This window comes from Pseudorca crassidens, chromosome 9 (genome assembly GCF_039906515.1).
Source record: "Pseudorca crassidens isolate mPseCra1 chromosome 9, mPseCra1.hap1, whole genome shotgun sequence".
Taxonomy (NCBI): domain Eukaryota; kingdom Metazoa; phylum Chordata; class Mammalia; order Artiodactyla; family Delphinidae; genus Pseudorca; species Pseudorca crassidens.
Genome location: NC_090304.1, coordinates 55,945,824 through 55,967,857, shown reverse-complemented (window position 1 = coordinate 55,967,857; position 22,034 = coordinate 55,945,824). Strand labels below are relative to the sequence as shown.

The window sequence follows — 22,034 nt, the reverse complement described above, 5'->3', positions numbered from 1 at the left end:
TCTCTGCCTCTCTTCCCTGCTCTGATTCCCTTGAGGCTTATCTGTATAGAATGCAGATAAGGACTGCATTACCCAATAGCATAAGGACTTCCTTATCCAATATCATCTAGTTGGGTTCTGCTAATGGATAGTATCACCAGAAGCTTAATACCTTGAGGTACTATTCTTCTGGCTCCCTTTCTGAGGGTTTGTGGCAGCCAGGTGTATCCTTCAACCAAATGTCATAACTTCTTGTCACAAGACTTCTCTGTCTCTGGGTTCTGATAACCACACCCTTTCCTCACCCCTAGGCCTAGGGGTGTTAACAGTTGTTATTACTAGTCCAGGGGTACTGGGTTATCCCTTCTAGTTTCCCTACAGTCTTCCTGCATCTTTGAAAAGGATCCTTTTTATTAAATTCTCTTTAAATTACCTGATTTGATTGCTACTGTTTTCTGCTAGAAACCTGACTGAAATGTCATTTTACACATAAATACTTTAGGCTGCATCCCTAATTGATAAAGATATTTTTTAAAAAATGTAAACGCTATGTTACTGTCCCATGTAACAAATTAACGATACTTTCTAAATATCATTTAATACCCAGTCCAAATTCACATTTCTCCAATTGACTAAAAACATGTCTTTTGGTTTAAGATCCAAACAAAACCCATTCTTTAAAATTATTGCACCTCTTAGTTTTCTTTAGTCTATGTTGTTGATTTATTGGAGAAACCAAGTCATTTGTTCTGTAAAATGTCCCACATTCTGGATTTGGCTGACTGCTTCTACATGGTGTCATTTAACTTTTTCCTCTATCCCTTGCATTTCCTTCAAACTGGTAGCTACATTTAAATGTTTAATTAAGTTTAGTTTCTTTCTTTTCTATTTTTTTTAAGGCAAAATACTTCATAAGTGTCACTGTGTACTTAAGGCATATAATGTATAGTTCTACTTTTGGTAATACTAAGATTGATCAAGTGGTCTATAAATATACCATCAGGGCTTCCCTGGTGGCGCAGTGGTTGAGAGTCCGCCTGCCGATGCAGGGGACGCGGGTTCGTGCCCCGGTCCGGGAAGATCCCATATGCTGCGGAGCGGCTGGGCCCGTGAGCCATGGCCGCTGAGCCTGCGCGTCCGGAGCCTGTGCTCCGCAACGGGAGAGGCCACAACAGTGAGAGGTACGCGTACCGCAAAAAAAAAAAAAAGAAAAATATTTATATATATATATATATATATATATATATATATATATATATATATACACCATCAGTCTTCCACTTTTTAGTATCCATTATTTTCATAGCTCTATTAACTTATTAGGGGTTGAAAATTGGTGATTTTCTGAATCCCTCATTCCTTTTCCTTTATCAGCTGAATTTCTTCTATAAAGAAGAATTTTCCCGTAGTAACAATTTGGTCACTCTAAAATTCAGTTTGTAAAGGAAATCCAGGATTTAATCGATATCCTTTATTAATATTCAGAATGAGTTAGTGCCCCAGCAGCCTTTAATTATGACTAATTACCTTGTTACCATGATGAACTCATGGATTTTTATATATTTGATATGTTTCAATACATTTAATCATTATTATTTCTGATATGCTATTTATTATTTCTACGTTAGGTCAGTGAGAGCCCCTTTTCATTGATTCCTTTAGGCCTTTATTGGATTTTGTTAGTGTGATAAAGTTTAACTTTAGGAGAAGAGAGAGCTCAACTCTGGATATTGATCCACTTGTGTTTTCAGACCTGCAACACTGAGAAATAATCCTAGACTATGGTGGATTCATCAAGGTGACCCTCAATAGAGACCAGTCATCTAGCCTCCCTTGCTTACAGTTATTCACTCAATAAGTGTTTTTTTTTTGAGGACCTACTCAGTGTAACATACCCTGTTAGCTTTGGTGAAATAACAGTGAAGATGTAGTCCTTGATTTTACCTACCTTACAAGAGGGAACAAAAGAGAGAAGAAAAACTAAAATATAGTGTAAAACTACTGTGGTTAAAAGAGGACATTACTCTGTAGGAGCACAAGGAAGGGCCTCCTACTCAGACTTAAGGGAAGGCTCCTTGGAAAAAGAGTCATTCTAGCTGATCCCTTTAGGATAAGTAGGAGCTAAAAGGTCAAGAGAAAGGAAAGAGAGACAGAGCCAGTGCAGTTTGTAAAATCCCAGAGAGAAAGCCCAGGGTGGTCAGGGTACTCTAGGCTGGGGTGTGAAGAGGGAAGTAGCAAGACATCAAGGTTAAATGAGATAATGCTATACTGGTTAAGTACTAAAAAGTACTTAGTACATGGCCAGCACATAGTTAGTGCTTAATAAAGGCTAAAGGCTAATATATAAAAATGGAGTTCAAGCAGATGAAAGTTATATAATGATGAATTTTACACTGAGGCCTCACATAAGATAAAGAGAAATGAAGGTGGAAGAAAACCTCACCAAAATTTAGAATTACCGTTACAGTGGCATCTGTAAACAGAGAGGGAGATGGGATGTTTAAGAGATTGTAAAGGCAATTCCTTCGGCTTGATGTTATCAGGGACAGAAACTTTAAAACTCTGAATGTTAGGGAAGAGATCTGAGTCACTACATTAAAAAAACTATTTTGTAACTGTATCAAGCTTACAGAAAAGTTGCAAGTATATACAAAGAACTGTTTTTTCCTGAACCATTTGAAAGCAAGTTGCTGATATTATTATGATGTCCCATTAACCTAAATATTTTAATGTTTATTTCCTCAAACAACATACTCCTATGTAACCGCAATAAGATCAACTAAATCAGAAAATTAACATTGTTTACATTTCTACCATCTATCCCTCAGACTCCATTCAAGTTTGGCCAATAGTCCCAGCACTGTCCTTTATAGTAAAAGGATTCAGTTCAGAATCATGCATTGCATTTACTCATTATGTCTTATTAATCTCCTTCAGTCTGGAAAAGTTCCTCAGTCCCTCCTTGACTTGCAGACCTTGACAGTTTTGAGGATTACAGGTCAGTTATTTTGTAGCACCTCTCTGAATTTGGGTTTGTCTGATGTTGCCTAGATGTTAGTTTCAGTTTATGTATCTTTGACAGGAATACCACAGAAATGATGGGATGCTCTTCACATTGTATCCTATCAGATGACATGATTTCAGTTTGTCCTATTACTGATGTTAATTACTTTTGAGCTCCTGATGAAGGTATTGTCTGCCAGGTTTCTATACTGTAAAGTTGCTCTTTTCCCATTGTGTGGAGGGAAGGTTCATCAAACTTTACATTTATTTGAACAAAAAAAGTATTGATAACTTATAAACAGCTGAAGTGCTCAGGTCCTGTGATCTGGTATCATGGGGGTGGGAGAGGTGAGTATCTCTATTTTCATATTTCTCTAATAGAAGAAAAGAAAAGCAATGTTTCTGTAACTTCTTAGAATTCAATACGACAATCTCCAATAATTAATAAATACGAATTTTGTTGTTGATGTGGAATTATTTTAGAACTTTGTTTTTGTGAATTTCAGTGAAAATAAAACAGATATCTGAGGAAAAAATGAGACAGCCTCAGATTTAAAAAATAATATTAGCTTCCCTATTTTCAGTAAAATAGAGACTGGGAGCAGGGAAATCTTTTCATCTCAGTCCATCATGGCAGCAGAAAATCAGGGCTTGTTAATGTTGATGTTGTACAACCTATCTTCAATGTTGGGAACTGACATCTATAGTCTGAGGACACCTATGGACTGATTCTCTGATCATCCTAGAGGATATGAAAGTGATTAGGAGATAGCACAAGCACAGTCACTGCAATCTGTCTGAGAAACACTGGTTCTGCATATATGCCTTTTTAAAAAAAATAAATAAATGATAGAAATCAAAAAAGAAAAGAAAAAACCCCACAATGTTTCTGAATGGAAAGAACTCTGAAATTGGAATCAGGTTGAGTACTAGGTGCAGTTCTGCCACTGTATAAATCCGCTAAGACTGACATTACAAAATACCATAGACAGGGTGGCGTAAACAACTGATGTCTATTTTCTTACAATTCTGGAAACTGAAAGTCCAAGACTGTGGTGCCAGAGTTCGTTTCTGGTGAGATCTCTCTTCCTGGCTTGTAGACGGTGGCCTTCTCACTCTGTCCTCACGTGGCTTTCCTCTGTGTTCTCACAGAAAGAGAGAGATCAAAAAAAAAAAAAAAGAAAAAGAAAGAGAGAGATCTTTGGTGTCTTCTGCTCTTCCTAAAAGGACAGCAGTCCTATCAGATTAGAGGTCAACCTTTTGACCTCATTTAGCCTTCACTACCTCTGTAAAGGTCCTATCTCCAAATATAGTCACACTGTGGGTTAGGGCTTCAACATATGAATTTGTGGGGAGGGAACACAATTTGGTCTATAACAGCCACTAAGGAATGACTACTGCTTTGTGCTTCCATTTTCTCCATCAGGGGTCCCAGCTGGAGCCTATTCTATATCTCCTTAGGATTCAAGCATTGCTGGAGGACTGGTGGAGCAGGACTTCAGGACTCTATTTATATATAGCTCCTAGAGCATCTTAGGAAAGAAGCCATGCTAAGAGAGAGCTGAGTCCCCAAGCCTGGTTCAAGGACGTGAGCCACTGTCAGAAAGGAGAAGAAATGGTGAAAGCATCATGGTCTCTGTCATTTAGATCAGCCTCCATGGATTCATGCTTCTGTCATAAGGTAAAAGGGCTGCAATTGAAAAAAAAAATTCAAACTAAAGGGAAACAGCCATTCAGTGGAATACTATTCACTGAGAAAAAGGGATGAGGTATTCACAATAGCCAAAAGGTGGAAGCAACCCAAATGTCCATTGACAGATGAATGGATAAGCAAAATGTGGTATAAACATACAATGGAATATTATTCAGCCTTAAAAAGGGAGGGACTTCTGACATATACTACAAGTTGGATGAACCTTGAGGACATTATGTTAAGTGGAATACGTTAGTCACAAAAAGACAAACACTGTAAGATTCCACTTATATGAGGGACCTAGAGTAGTCAAATTCATAGAGACAGAAAGCAGAATGGTGGTTGCCAGGGACTGGGGAAGGAGGAATGGGGAGTTATTATTTAATGGGCATAGAGTTTTAGTTTTGCAAGATAATAAGAGTTCTGGAGATGGATGATGAATTGCACAATGATATGAATATATTTAATACCACTAAGTGTACTTAAAAATAGTTAAGATGGTAAATTTTATGTTATGTGTATTTTACTACAATTAAAACAAAAAAATTTTTTTTAAAGAAATAAACTATCAAGCTAAGCAAAAACATGGATGAATCTTGAATGTATATTGCTAAATGAAAGAATCAGGTCTGAAAGGCTACAAACTATATGATTCTATTAATAGAACATTCTAGATAAGGCAAAACTATAGAGCCATAAAATACATTAGCAGAGATCAGTAGGGATTCATTGGGGAGGAGGATTGAATAGGTAAAGTACAGAGGATATTTTACAGTGGTGAAACCATTTTGTATAATACCGTAATGATGGATATATGATACCATGCATATACCCATAGAACCTTAATATATGCAAAATTTTTAAATAATTAAGGAGATTGGAGGATCCCAAGATGGAATAAAGGATGGGACAAAATAATCTAACTATATTATAAATCTATGAAACATGAGACTTCCCTGGTGGCACAGTGGTTAAGAATCCGCCTGCCAATGCAGGGGACATGGGTTTGAGCCTTGGTCCAGGAAGATCCCACAAGCTGCAGAGCAGCTAAGCCCACGCGCCACAACTACTGAGCCTGAGCTCTAGAGCTCATGAGCCACAACTGCTGAGCCCATGCACCACAACTAGTGAAGCCCGTGTGCCTAGAGCCCGTGCTCCGCAACAAGAGAAGCCACTGCAATAAGAAGCTCACGCACCACAACGAAGAGTAGCCCCCGCTCGCCACAACTAGAGAAAGCTCGCACACAGCAACAAAGACCCAATGCAGCCAAAAATAAATCAATAAATTTATTTAAAATAAATCATTCAATCAATCTATGAAACAGTCTCACTGACGGGGGTGGGAGAAAAGGTACTGACCCAAGTAACTTTGGAAATGAGTGGAGTCTGTAAAATTAAATGCCAAAGGGACTGTACATCAGCACTGTACTCTAGCTGAAAAAGTTGTGTACCCATGGGGTATAAGTTAACAAATCTGAATTCAATATATATATATACTGGAACTGAATAATTAAGTAAATGGATGGCAGATTGTGGGAGCCAGGTTTCTCACTGTTGGAGTGGGAGTTTACGAAGAGGCTAGAAGGCTCCATATGGTAATGAATTACAGTTGGAGATATCAGTATGAACTTGTGTAGCTTAATATAGATACAGATGTTACATACAGAAATATTTATAGTTATGTGTATATATATATGGGTCAGCATACACACATACATTTCCTTACGTTGTCAGCTGGGAGGGCCTAGAAGGAAGAATACCCCAATAGCAATGAGTGCACCTACTGCCCAGATCTTGGTTTCTAATACCATTCTCCCATAAAAGGAACCAGGGCTCCTTGGAGAAACGGCAGATTCAAGGACTGGGGCAGGGAATATACAGGAGCATCTGTAATGCCAGAACATCTTTTAGTGCCAGAAAGTAAAAGTTCTAAAACAAAATAAAAAAGATGGAGCTATGTCAAAGGGACATGGTAGCCAACTGAAAGAGCTGACCAAAGTGACCATTTAAGCAATACAATAAATAAAGTAGTATTGGATTATGCCCAAAGTATACATTAATTATCCACAAAGCCATACTGTTATACATAAATAATTGAATAAATAAATAAATGGGAGGGAATATAAAAATCTCCAGTGTAGAAGAATTCCAAATAATTTATGTCGATACTCTGCCTTCAAGGAGGCTGGGCATAGCTCCTCACTGGTTAAGTATGGGTTGTGCATATTGACTTCCTTTCAAAGAGGCTAGTCTGGAAGAGGGGGAGAGGGGAAGACTGAAAAGAGTAACTTTGCAGTGGAGAAACCTGACAAACACTACCTCAGCCAGATGATCAAGGTTAACCTCAACAGTGATGTCATGTTGATAGTATGTACCGTTGATATGAGGTAATGAGAATGGTACTTTACTTCTGTGGCTTCCTTCCCAAAACATGTAACCCCAATCTAATCATGAGAAAAACATAAGGCAAATTCCAGTTGAGGGATATTCTGCAAAATACTTGACCAGTATTCCTCAAAACTGTCAAGGTCGTAAAAAAGAAGGGGAGTCTGAGAAACTGTCATAGCCAAGAGGAGCCTAAGGAGATATGATGACTAAATGTAATGTATCTTGGAAGGGATCCTGGGACAGCTAAAGGACATCAGGTAAAAATTAATGAAATATGAGTAAAATATGGATTTAGCTAATAATAACATTAATATTGGTTCATTAATTATGACAAATGTTCCATATTAATGTAAGATGTTAATAATAGAGAAAATTGGGTATAGGGTATACAGGAACTCTCTGTACTGTATTTGTAATTTTTCTGTAACTTTTTTTGTTTTTTAAAGTCTGTGTTTTAAGTAAAAAGTTTATTAAAATTAATAAATAATATATCATACACACAAAATAGAAGTTGCTCTTAATTTTTTTAAGTGGTATTGGAACACCAGGAAGTTTCAGCAGAGCTTGGAGTTGGTGCTGGTGGTTTTGGCAATGTTAAGAGAAGGTGAAGTCCTCAGCAACGGTTTAGAAAGAAAAGGCCTCAAGTAGGACCTTAATAGCCTTGGGGCAGGCACATGTGGGCAGGTACCAGAGGTCCATCCGCCCTTTGAGCCTGAATAGAAACAGTGGGGTTTCTGCAGAGAGCAAGAACTAGAGCAAGCTGGAAAAAAAATGGTGAAGACAGGAGCTCTGCAGGTGAACTTGGGGCTTCACAGAACAATTTGAGAGAAAATAAGGAAGTTTGGCTTTCCTGCAGAATGAATGGAAGCAGAGCCAAAGAACCACTGTTTTGTAGCTGTTGTTGCAGCCCTTTATTTACTGTGAAGGATGCTGTTGCCTGAAAAACAGGGGGTCTACAAAATAAGGGTACTTATTGCTATCTATAAATCTCTTTAAAATCTGTTCAACATAAAATGCAAAAATCTATAAAATACACACACACACAGTAAATGCAACTTAATGACCTGAGTCAAAGAGTGTATTTTTTTTATATAAAGCTTAAAAACTAACATAATACACAGATACCAGAAATCCCTTTTATTATACTTAATCTATTAGAAATATAAACCTCAACCAACTGGTTTTTCAACTTCCTTTTGTCTCTAATGATGGGACAGGTGGTTTGAACATATGCCTAAATTTCTAGTATTGGATTTAATTGGACAAGCCTGATTCTTGCCAGGATTATAAACTCTTTGAGTTCTGGTTATGGGAGCTACCTCTTCTGAATTTCACTCCACCTAACTTCCCATTCACTGTTCCCTTTCTGAGGTTCAACTAGCTATTTCATCTTCAATCAACTTCTCTTACAGTGTGCATTGTGACTGGCTCTTCCCTGTTAAAAGTGAGATTTGTGTTTTTCAGTAGGATTAATTCTTCCCTTATCTGTAGATGGTGAATAATCTAATTGGATCTATCAAGACACCCCCTACCCCAGAACAAGTCTTGCTCAATGAAGATTATGGACAGAATGACTAATTAATAGGCTCTTACCACCATGGAGTCTTCATTCATTCAATAAGTATTTATTGAGAATCAGTTAGGTGCCAGCCAGTCTGCTAGCAATGAGTAGATACTATCCCATTACTCTTGGTGTTTGGCTATTGAGAAAGAGAGGATAATACTACAGAATGATTAAATATTATGCATATTAAGTTAGGGGAATATTGTGCTGTCATTCCTAAGACTATGATTTTTAATCTTTATTTTGAGGGAGTCATAGACCCCTTGAATCTTGTCAATCTTGCCCCAGAAAACAAATATATCCCCAAAACTTAACCAATAATTTCAAGTTGTTCATGGATCCTTTGAAGCCCTTTCATGAATTCTGGGTTTAGAATTCCCACCCTAAATGATAAATGCCAAGATAAATTCATATCTTGGAATGTCTGAATAAGCAGACATTCCAAGATATATGGAGGGGAAGGTAGACTAAGTGCTTAGGAGTGGCAGCAGCAAGAATGAAAAGTGAGTTTCTATAGCTTTATCTTACATGTGTTATCATCAGCTAACATATGTAATAATTAATGTTTCCAGGAATAATCCACTACTGAGGACCCAATGCCCCACAAAGTGAACCTTGGCCTCCCACAGAAGAACGCTTTAAGGAGCTACCAACTCATTTACCTTTGCTCTAGTGCAGCAACTATATTACGGGTGGTAAGAGGTACTATAAAACTAAGTAGGGTAAAGGGGATGGAAACTGGGGTTTTGTGTGTTTGTGCTATTTTATATAGTTACACAGAATGTCAAGGAAGTTGTCTCTGATAAGGTAATATTTGAGCAGGAATTTATAGAAGTGGGGGATTAAACCATGTGTGAATGTCCAGGACAGCCTTTCAGCCAAATGGAGCAGCAAATGGAAGGAGGCCAGTGAGCAGAGCAGAGTGAGTAATGAGAGAGGAAGCGTGGCCTGAGTGAGGTCAGGAGGGAGTTGAGGGGTGTGTGTCAGGTCTCCCAGGGTTGGATTGAAAGAGTCAGACAGAGGTAAGGGACAAGCAGAATCTGAGGGTACCAGACTCAGGATCATAAAATGCTGTTAGTAATGGGAAAACTGCTCAGTGAAATCCAGTGGGGGATGTTTTGGGATGATTAGCTGGATAATATAGAGAGGCTTACCGAGCCGGACCTTACCCAAGTAAGGGTTAACTAATGGACACTGTTCTGTGTGTGTGATGGGGGAGGGGATAGGGTGGAGTCAGAAACAGAAAGAACAATGGAGAAAATACTTAGGAAAGTGAATAGAAAACAGAAGACTAGGATATCTTAAGTGGGAAGAGTTTAGAAATCAAGGAAAGGAAGAAGGATTAGGAAAGAGGGGGAGGGAGTAAGGAACTAATATTTGTCACATGGCCACAATTTGCCAGGATCTTTACATTTATATTTTAATTTTGTTTTAAAGCAGTACTACAAGATGAGTGTTATTGTCCCCATCTTGCAGATAAGAAAATTTCAAGCCCAGAAAAGTTGAGTAACTTGATAAAGGTGATATGCTACTAGTAAATAGTAGGAGAGGATAACTTTATTATTTTGTCTTCAGTTCTTATTATTTTCTTATGTTGCTGTGTTGATTCATTCCTAATATTATATTTGGAGAAACAAAATGATGTTACAGGTAGGAAGACAACAGAAGGATGGCAAAGTGGCCGGCATGGTTAGAATTTTGTCCTGGGCAATCAATCCTCAGTGTTGGACTGCACACCTGGCCTTATAAAAAAGGCCACAAGGTGTCAGCGTCTTACTCGTTGGTTTGGGGGCCTCTCCTGCTCCTGTGGCCAACTGTTTCAGTATAAAAATATTGAATAAAAAGTAATATATCACTTATAGATGATATTTAGAAACTGACCTATCTTAACCAAAAATACTTGTTGAGAAATAGTCTAAAAGTTCCTAAGTTCCCAGAAATACATCCGTCGATAGGCATTGGGATCTTGACATTTGCCTCCAAGTGAGCAGGATAAAAGAAACCATTTCCAATGATGTGTGGGGTTATGCGACATGGTAGAATGTAGTGGTCAAGTTTCCACTGGGTCGTCAGAGAGATCTGTGTTAAAATGTTATCTCCCACCTTTAGCTACATGGTATTGTGCAATTTCTTCATCGGTAAATTCCCTACCTCTTAAGTTCATTGTGAATATTAAATAGCACATAAAGAGCTCTTGGTAAAGTGCCTGACACTTACCACTCAATAAATAGTAGGCATTATATAATATCTGTCTATCTCGCTATCTAGCTAGCTATCTACCTACCTATTGCAGAACTAGCATTACCCTAATACAGTCATAGCTAATGGCTATAATACATTTATCTATGATTGCACATAATTTTTAAAAATATTTTTTCTTTTAGTTTTATTGGGATATAATTGACATATAGCACTGTATAAGTTTAAGGTGTACAAGCATAATGATTTGACTTCCATACATCATGAAATGATTGCCACAATAAATTTAGTGAGCATCCATCATCTCATAGGAATACAAAATAAAAGAAAAAAAAGGTTTTTTCCCTTATGATGAGAATGTTACGGAGCCAAACTCAGGTCTGCTCACCCATGTGCAGTAAAGCCAATCTCCAATCTATTGACACCGGGTTGTGGTGAAGGAAAGTGCAGCTTTATTGTAAAGGTGCCAATACAAGGAGGACAGGTAGCTTGAGTTCAAAAAACCCCAAACGCCCTGAAGGGTTTCAGCAAAGCATTTTGAAGGGCAAGGTGAGGGAAGGGTGTCCTAGAGTATGTGATCAGCTCCTGCACAATTCTGATTGGGTGATGGTGAGGTAACAGGGTGGTGGCACAGGGGTTAACATTACCAATCCTTAGGCCTGAGGGCTATGTGCTCATGGTCATCAAGTAGTTGACACCTTCCATTTGGTGGGGGGTTTTCACATCTGTGAAACAACTCAGGAAACATGCATCAGATACTGTTATCTAGGTACTTTTGAGAGGAGCTAAAGCAGAGGATATGGGGGAGGGCTCTGCCCCCAGCAAGGCTCCATAGGGTCCTGCTTGGTTACAACAAGTCTTAGGATTTACTCTCTTAACAACTTTCATACATAATATACAGCAGTGTTCATTATATTAATCGTGTTGTACATTACATATCTAGTAATTATCTTATAACTGGAAGCTTGTACCTTTTGACCACTTTCATCTAGTTCCCCCTCCTCACATCCCCACCTCTGGTAACCACAAATCTGATCTCTTTTTCTAAGAGTTTGTTTGCTTTTGAAGTATAATTGACCTACACCACTATGTTAGTTCCTGGCACACATGTAGTGATTTGCTATTTCTATACATTACAAAATGATCACCACAATAAGTGTGGTTACAATCTCTCACCATACAAAGATATCACATAATTATCAATCATATCCCCCCCCCCCCCCGCCCCCTGCACTGTACATTTCATCCCTGTGACTCATTCTTTTTGTAACTGGAGGTTTGTACCTCTTAATCTCCTTCACGTCTTTCACACATCTCCCTACCTCCCTCCCCTCTGGCAACTGCCTGTTTCTTTGTATCTATGAGTCTGTTTCTGTTTTGTTATGTTTCGGTTTTTAGATTCCACATACAAATAAAATCATACAGTATTTATCTTTTTCTGACTTATTTCACTTAGCATAATACCCTCTAGATCCATCCAAGTTGTCCCATATGGTAAGATTTCTCTTTTTAATGGCTGAGTAGTATCCCATTGTATATATATTCCACATCTTCTTTATTCATTCATCCATCATCAGGCACTCAGTTTGCTTTCATACTTGGCTTTTGTAAATAGTGCAGCAATGAACATACGAGTACATATATCTTTTCAAATTAGTGTTTTCATATTCTTTGGATAAATACCCAGAAATGGGATTGCTGGATGGTATCATAGTTCTATTTTCAATTTTTTGAGGAACCTCCATACTGTTTTACGTAGTGGGTACACCAGTTTACATTCCCACCAACAGTGCACAGGGTTCCCTTTTCTTCACATCCTCACTAACACTTATTTGTTGTCTCTTTGATAACAGATATTGCCATTCTGACAGGTGTGAGGTGATATTTCATTGTGTGTGTTTTCTTTCTTTTTAATTATTTTTGACTGCGTTGGGTCTTAGTTATAGCAGTTAGGATCTTTGTTGAAGCATGAGGGATCTTTTCACTGAGGTGCGCAGGCTCTTCTTTGCAGCATGCAGGCTTCTCTCTAGTTGTGGAGCACAGGCTCCTGGGTGCATGGGCTCTGTAGTTTGTGGCATGCAGGCTCTCTAGTTGAGGCTTGCGAGCTCAGTAGTTGTGGCGCTTGGGCTTAGTTGCCCTGCAGCATGTGGGACCCTGACCAGGGATCGAACCTGCGTCCCCTACATTGTAAGGCGGATTCTTTACCACTGGACCACCAGGGAAGTCTCTCACTGTGGTTTTGGTTTGCATTTCCCTGATGATTTGTGATGTTGAGTATCGTTTTACCTGTTGGCCATTTGTATGTCTTCTTTGGCAATATGTCTGTTCAGGTCCTCTACCCATTTTTAAAATCAGGTTTTTTTTGGTTTTTTTGTTTTTGGTACGCGGTCCTCTCACTGTTGTGGCCTCTCCCGTTGCGGAGCACAGGCTCTGGATGCGCAGGCTCAGCAGCCATGGCTCATGGGCCCAGCCGCTCCACGGCATGTGGGATCATCCCGGACTGAGGCACGAACCCGTGTACCCTGCATTGGCAGGCGGACTCTCAACCACTGCGCCACCAGGGAAGCCCAGGCTTTTTTGTTTTTTGTTTTTGATGTTGAGTTATATGAGTTATTTGTATATTTTGGATATTAACCACTTATCAGGTGTATCATTTGCAAATATCTTCTTCTATTCAGTAGTCTGCCTTTGGTTTTACTGATAGTTTCCTTTGCTGTGAAAAGATTTTAATGTAGTCCTATTTATTAATTTTTTCTCTTATTTCCCTTCCATGAGGAGGCATATCTAAAAAAATATTTCTAAGATCGATATCAAAGATCATACTGCCTGTTTTCTTCTAGGAGTTTTATGGCTTCAGCTCTTAACATTTTCGGTTTCTAATCCATTTTGAGTTTATTTTCGTATATGGTGTGAGAAAGTAGCACAATTTAATTCTTTTGCAGATAGCTGTTTTCTGAATACCATTTATTGAAGAGGCTGTCTTTTCCCCATTGTATATTCTTGCCTCCTTTGTTGTAGATCAATTGCCCATATAAGTGTGGGTTTACTTCTGGGCTCTCTCTTCTGTTCTATTGTCTAGGTGTTTTTGTGCCAGTACCATACTGTTTTGATTACTGTAGCTTTGTAGTATAGTTTGAAATCAGGATGTGTGATACCTCCAGCTTTGTTCTTCTTTCTCAAGATTGTTTTAGCTATTTATAGTCTTTTTTGTTTCCATACAAATTTTAGAACTATTTATTCTAGTTCTGTGAAAAATGTTATTGGTATTTTGTTATGGATTGCATTGATTCTGTGGATTGTTTGGGGGAGTATGGCAATTTTAACAATATTAATTCTTCCAATCTGTGAGCACAATATATCTTTCCATTTGTTTGTCATCTTCAATTTCTTTTTATTTTCTTCCTGTTTTATTGAGATATAATGGACTTACAGCACTGTATAAGTTTAAGGTGTACAGCATAATGATATGATTTACATACATCATGAAATGATTACCACAGTGAGTTTAGTGAACATCCATCATCTCATATAGATACAAAATAAAAGAAAAAGAGAAAAATATTTTTTCTTTGTGATGAGAACTCTTAGGATTTACTCTCTTAGCAACTTTCATACATAACATACAGCAGTGTTAATTATATTTATCATGTTGTACATTACATCCCTAGTACGTATTTATCTTATAACTGGAAGTTTGGTCCTTTTGACTACCTTCATCCAAGTCCCCTCTCCCCAACCCCCACTTCTGGTTACCACAAATCTGATCTCTTTTTCTATAAGTTTATTTGGTTTTTTTTGAAGTATAATTGAACTACAACACTATGTTAGTTCCTGGCATACAATATAGTGATTCAATATTTCTATCAATTTAATTAATTACTTAATTAATTAATTTATTTACTTACTTACTTATTGCCTGCATTGGGTCTTCGTTGCTACGTGCAGGCTTTCTTTAGATGCAGCGAGCAGGGGCTACTCTTCGTTGCAGTGTGCGACCTTATTATTGAGGTGGCTTCTCTTGTTGTGGAGCAGGGGTTCTAGGCACGTGGGCTTCAGTAGTTGCAGCACATGGGCTCTAGGGCATGCAGGCTTCAGTAGTCGTGGCTCGCAGGCTCTAGAGCACAGACTCAGTAGTTGAGGTGCACAGGCTTAGTTGCCCTGTGACATGTGGGATCTTCCTGGACCAGGGATTGAACCCTTGTCCCCTACATTGGCAGGCAGATTCTTAACCACTGCACCACCAGGGAACTCCCTCTCTCCATTTTAAAACTATCACCAAGGAGTCTAGTTATGATCTGTCACCATTCAAGGATATTACATAATTATTGACTATACTCCCCAGGCTTTACATTTCATACCTCTGACTAATTTATTTTGTAACTGGAAGCTGTACCTCTTAATCTCCCTCACCTATTTCTGTCCTCTCCCTCCCCTCTTCCCTCTGGCAACCACCTGTTCGTCCTCTGTATCGATTAGTATGTTTCTGTTTTGTTCTGTTTGTTTATTTGTTTTGTTTTTTAGATTCCACATATAAGTGAAATCATAGAGTGTTTGTCTTTCTTTTTTTTTAATTAAAAAAAATTATTTTTGGCTGCATTGGGTCTTTGTTGCTGCACGTGGGCTTTCTCTAGTTGCAGCGAGCGGGAGCTACTCTTTGTTGCGGTGCGTGGGCTTCTCATGTGGTCACTTCTCGTTGCGGAACATGGGCTCTAGGCACGCGGGCTTCAGTAGTTGCAGCACGCAGTCTCAGTAGCTGTGGCTTATGGGCTCTAGAGTGCAGGCTTAGTAGTTGTGGCACACGGGCTTAGTTGCTCTGCGGCATGTCAGATCTTCCTGGACCAGGGATTGAACCCATGTCCACTGCATTGGCAGGCGGATTCTTAACCACTGCGCCACAAGGGAAGTCCAATATTTGTCTTTCTCTGACTTATTTCACTTAGCCTCTAGGTCCATCCATGTTGTCACAGATGGTAAGATTTCATTCTTTTTTATGGCTGAGTAATATTCCATTGTATCTTTATCCATTCATCTACTGATGGGCACTTAGGTTTGCTTCCATATCTTGGCTATTGTAAATAATGCTGCAATGAACATATGGGAGCATATATCTTTTCAGATTAGTGTTTTCATTTTCTTCAGATATACACCCAGAAGTGGAATTGCTGGATTATATGGTACTTCTATTTTTAATATTTTGAGGAACTCCATAATGTTTCCCGTAGAGGTTGTACCAATTTACATTCCCATCAACAGTGCACAAGTGTTCCCTTTTCTCTACATCCTCACCAACACTTGTTATTTGTTGTCTTTTTGATAACAGTTATTGCCATTCTGACAGGTGTGAGGTGATATTTTATTGTGGTTTTGATTTGCAATTCCCTGATGATTTGTGATGTTTTAATGTGCCTGTTGGCCATCTTTATGTCTTCTTTGGAAAAATTCCTATTCAAGTTCTCCGCCCATTTTTTAAGCAGGTTGTTTGTTTTTTAGATATTGAGTTGTATGACTTTTTTGCATATTTTGGATATTAACCTCTTATCAGATAAATCATTTGCAAATATCTTCTCCCATTCAGCAGGCTGCTTTTTGTTTTGTTTATAGTTTCCTTTGTTGCGCAAAAGCTTTTCAGTTTGATGTATTCACATTTGTTTATTTTTTGTTTCCCTTACCTGAAGAGACATATCCAAAAAGATATTACTAAGACTGATGTCACAGAGCATACCTCCTATGTTTTCTTCTAGAAGTTTTATGGTTTCGGGTCTTACATTTATGTCTTTAATCCGTTTTGAATTATTTTTGTGCATGGGGTGAGAAAGTAGGGACTGCATCAAATTTAAAAACTTCTTTAAGGTAAAGGGAACAATCACAAGAGTGAAAAGGCAATCTATGGAATGTGAAAATATTTGCAAGCCATTTATCTGATAAGGGGTTATATCCCAAATGCACAAGAAACTTCTACAACTTGGTAGCAGAAAAACAAATAACCTGATTGAAAAATGGGACAAGACTTAAAAAATATATTTGTCCAAAGAAGATATATATATGGCCACCAGGTATATGAAAAGCTGCTCAGCATCACTAACCATCAGGGAAATGCAAATCAAAACCACAATAAGATACCACCTCACACTTGTTAAGATGGCTATTGAAAAACAAACAAAAGATTATGGGACTTCCCTGGCCATCCAGTGGTTGAGACTCTGCACTTCCAATGCAGGGGATGCGGGTTTGATCCCTGGTTGGGGAACTAAGATTCCACATGCCACATAGTATGGCCAAAAACTTAAAAAAAGAAAACAAAAACCCAAAAGATTAGTGTTTGTGAGGATGTGGAGAAACCGAAACCCTTGTACACTGTTGCTGGGAATTTAAATGATTCAGCTACTATGGAAAATAGTTTGGAGATTCCTCAAAAAATTAAAAATAAAACTACCATATTATCCAGCAATTCCACTTCTGGGTATATATCCAGAAGAATTAAAATCAAGATGTCGAGGAGATGTTAGCACTCTCATATTCGTTGAAGCATTATTCACAGTAGCCAAGATATGAAAACAAACTATATGTTCATCAACAGGTGAATGGACAATGAAAATGTGGTGTATACATAGAATGGAGTATTATTCAGCGTTAAAAAAGATGGAAAGCCTACCATTTATGACAACATGGATGAACCTGGAGGACATTATTCTAAGTGAAATAAACCAGCGTTATAAGGACAAATACTGTACGATTCCCCTTATATGAGGTATCTAGAATAGTCAAACTCATAGAAGCAGTGAATAGAATGGTGGTTGCCAGGGGCTGGGAGAAGGGGAAAATGAGGAGTTGTTCAATGAGTAAAAGTTTCAGTTATGCTAGATGAATAAATTCTAGTGACCTATTGTACAACATAGTACCCACAGTTAACAGCACAGTGTTGCGCATTTTAAAATGTTAAGAGGGTAGATCTCATGTTAAGCATTCTTACCACACACACACAAAATAATGGGACACAAGGAAACTTTTGGAGGTCATGGACATGTTTATTACCTTTATTCTGGTGGTGATATCATGGTGTGTGCATATGTCCAAACTCATCAAATTGAATACATCAAATATGTACTTTTTTTGGTATATCAATTATACTTCAATAAAGCTGTTGTTTTTTCTTTTTTTAAAGTCTGCTGTCTGGAGTCCCAGCCCCAGAAGTTCTGACTTAGCTGGTCTGGGGTACAGCATGGTCATTGGAATTTTTATAAGCTTTCTAGATGATTCTAATATGTAGCTAGGGAGATAAATACTTCTCTAGACTAATATCTCACTTTACAGATGGGAAAGAGAGGCTCAGAGAAAGTGAGAGTGACTTGTCTGGTGAAATGAGATCAAGAACTCAAACTGAGGTCCCCTGACTCCTAGTCCTGGGTTCTGTCTAGCACATAACGTGCCTCAGGCTCACTTCTTATGCTTCTACACAAACACTCTGTCCCGGTCAAATTGTCTCATGTTATATTCCCCGAACATACCAGGTCCATCCCTGTGTCAAATCCACAGCAGTACAAGCTGCCATTGGAGTGCTTATTATGTGCCCAAACTGAGCAAACCAAATTACATGTGTTACCTCTAATCCATACATCAAGCTTTCAGGGAAAGCACGAGTATCCCCATCGTTAGAGGAGGAATCTGATGTCAGAGACTCTAAGAGACTAGTTGCAATACTGGCTAATGAGGAGAAGCAAGAATTTTTTTTTTTAAGATTTTTTGATGTGGACCATTTTTAAAGTCTTTATGGAATTTGTTACATAATTGCTTCTGTTTTATGTTTGGTTTTTTGGCTGTGAGGTATGTGGGATCTTAGCTCCCCGACCAGGGGTCGAACCTGCACCCCCTACATTAGAAGGCGAAGTCGTAACCACTGGACCACCAGGGAAGTCCTGGAGAAGCAAGAATTTAACAAAGTTCGGTTGGACCCCAAAGCCCAGGCTCTTGAGCTACACTCACTGCCATCTGTTCCTACCCTGCCTTACCTTCCTGAGTTATTTCTCCATTAGAACCAGCTCTAGTTTCAAACCCTCCCTGAAAGCCCTTCCACCCCATCTTTTTATTTACTCAATTTTCATGGCACTGATCACCCACATTAGCTGTTTGGGTGAGTCCACCTCACGTGGTAACTTATTTTGTCATGTATATGACCTGTTTCCTTCTCCTTGAGGCTGGGAAGGACAAGGACCTTCCTCTGACTGTGTTTCTGTCCTGGTCCTGTAGCTGTGTCAAGATATGGTGCTATTGCAACATCATAATACTTAGTTTTTTCTGAGACTCCTCCCCTGGGAATATCTGGAGATGGGGAGAGCCTATAGGCCCAAATGAAGTTGAAAATTTGAACTAAGAAGGAATAGAGCTTTCCTCGGGCTCAGATTTGTAATAATATTTATAAGTAAGCCTCTAGGTGTCAGTAGAAAGCCTAGTTTTGATAGCGTGTCTCAAATGAAATCAAAATCTCAGGCTAGAAGGACTTTTTCTCATCTCAGTCATCAACCTAAAGCTAGAATTCCCTCTCCAACATAACAACAACCATAGCAACATTCCTTCCAGACCAGGGACTTGTGATGAGGAACCCACTGTTTCTGAGGCAGCCTCTTCAATGTTTGGACAGCTTTGTTAGAATGCTTTTCTTGATTTTGTGAAACTCTGCCTCCCTCTAGCTTTCACTACAAGGCAACTAAGTGAAAACAACACATGCACTGCATCTGGGCCTGGGCATGTGAGAGGCCTGGTGTGGCTGAGTCAGGCCTTCCACACAAGATTGATTACTCAAGGATGTTGGTGGCATCAGTGGGAGCCCCACTACTCTGGGCTATCCTGCCCATCAGCACCTCCCTTATGACCTAGCACTGTTGACCCTCAGAACACCAGGGAAGGAAGGAAGGAAGCAACACACCTCTGGCAGACTGCTGTCCTCTCAGACCCAGGGATGAAGAGGGTGACTCTTTACAGCAGAATCCAAAGACCTGGAGAGTATGTGTCTTGCTCAGAGAAGCCTCCTTTTCACTTCTGTTCTTCCCAAGGGCTCCTGTCCAATAGCCAGATTGTTGCTTTGCCAAGCCCAATTTTTCTGCTCAAAAAATTAATAGGGACTGCCACTGTGTTTTCTGGTCCCAATTGTATTCTTTAATAATATATAGAATAAACACAGTATCTCTTTCTCTAGGAATCTCAAGATGGAAATTAAGCCATCCATCCCTCCATCCATCCATTTATCCAACTATCCAACCACTAAGCATATCTTTACTGGGAGCCTACCATGTGCCAGGCACTGAGTTTCCTAGTAAGCAGACAATAAGTGGTAAATGGTATTACTGTATTAATGACCTGACGATTAACTTAGTCAAAGGTAGATCCAGTTTTTCTTTTTGCATTGTTAATATATTTTAATTTTTTTTTTTACATCATTATTGGAGTATAATTGCTTTACAATGGTGTGGTAGTTTCTGCTTTATAACAAAGTGAATCAGTTATACATATACATATGTTCCCATATCTCTTCCCTCTTGCGTCTCCCTCCCTCCCACCCTCCCTATCCCAACCCTCCAGGCGGTCACAAAGCACCGAGCTGATCCCCCTGTGCTATGCGGCTGCTTCCCACTAGCTATCTACCTTATGTTTGGTAGTGTATATATGTCCATGCCTCTCTCTCGCTTTGTCACAGCTTACCCTTCCCCCTCCCCATATCCTCAAGTCTATTCTCTAGTAAGTCTGTGTCTTTATTCCTGTCTTACCCCTAGGTTCTTCATGACATTTTTTTTCTTAAATTCCATATATGTGTGTTAGCATACGGTATTTGTCTTTCTCTTTCTGACTTACTTCACTCTGTATGACAGACTCTATGCCTATCCACCTCATTACAAATAGCTCAATTTCGTTTCTTTTTATGGCTGAGTAATACTCCATTGTATATATGTGCCACATCTTCTTTATCCATTCATCTGATGATGAGCACTTAGGTTGTTTCCATCTCTGGGCTATTGTAAATAGAGCTGCAATGAACATTTTGGTACATGACTCTTTTTGAATTATGGTTTTCTCAGGGTATATGCCCAGTAGTGGGATTGCTGGGTCATATGGTAGTTCTATTTGTTAGATCCACTTTTATATGGCAGATTTCTGGGAAGGGAATGGAGAGATAAGGGAATGAGCACATAGTGAACATAGACTGCCTACCAGGCAAGGTGTTAGGTGCTTGCTTTACTTGCCATATATCATTTAAGTCTTACCACCATCTCATGATGTGTGTTATCTACATCTCCATTTTAAAAAGAAAGAAGCTAAGGCTTAGCCTAAATAAGTTGACCAAGGACACATAACCAGTAAGCAGCGGAGCTGGACTCTGGTTACAGACCTCTCCATCATGCTGTGGTCATCACATGAAAATCCCTAGGACAGCTGAAGGAACGTCATGGTCTCTTCATGTACTGTGTCTGGAATGAATACTGCTTTAAATTACGCTTTTTTTCAAGCTTTCTAACCAAAACCGCTCATTTTCTCTGTTGTATTTTTACTTTCATTTTATTTTATTTTTGGCTGCACTGCATGGCTTGCGGGATCTTAGTTCCCCGGCCAGGGATTGAACCCACACCCTTGGCAGTGAAAACACGGAGTCCTAAACACTGGACTGCCAGGGAATTCCCTCTGTTGTATTCTAAATTTTAAGTTCATAGGGTGATTTCTTTGTTGTTATTTTCTATAGAAGTCAAATTTCCTGTCAATGCTTTTCCATCATAAATTTGGACACATGACAAAGCATATGAAAGTCAATAGCAGTAATTTGGGTATTCATTAGTTTGTTTTTCCTCTAGAATTAGTTCTGTACTATGTTTACTTTAATTGATAAATTGCTATGATAATATCAAAGACAATTTTCAAGAAAATAAAGTAGGGGGGACCTTCAATATAGCCGAGGAGTAAGACGTGGAGATCACCTTCCTCTCCACAAATACGTGAAAAATACATCTACATGTGGAACAACTCCTACAGAACACCTACTGAACGCTGGCAGAAGACCTCAGACTTTGCAAAAGAAGACAGAGCACCGCCTAAGCGAGCTCCAGAGATGGGCACAAGTGCGGCTATCAGCTTGGACCACAGAGATGGGCATGAAATGCTAACGCTGCTGCTGCAGCCCCCAAGAAACCTATGTGCAAACACAGGTCACTATCCACACACCCCTGG

General features: G+C 39.0%; 1 long non-coding RNA gene across 5 annotated transcripts in view; it reads left to right on the top strand.

Moving 5' to 3' along the window:
* Window positions 1-22,034, top strand: part of LOC137230656 (uncharacterized) — a 96,766-nt gene that overhangs the window by 5,239 nt on the left and 69,493 nt on the right. For 3 of the 5 annotated variants that reach the window (XR_010946207.1, XR_010946210.1, XR_010946211.1), the window contains exons 2-3: window positions 4,409-4,663; window positions 9,200-9,329. This is a non-coding gene — a long non-coding RNA (uncharacterized lncRNA). Of the gene's footprint in view, window positions 1-2,916; window positions 2,978-4,408; window positions 4,664-9,199; window positions 9,330-22,034 lie in introns of all 5 variants that reach the window. The other 2 variants (XR_010946209.1, XR_010946208.1) reach the window with 1 other exon arrangement.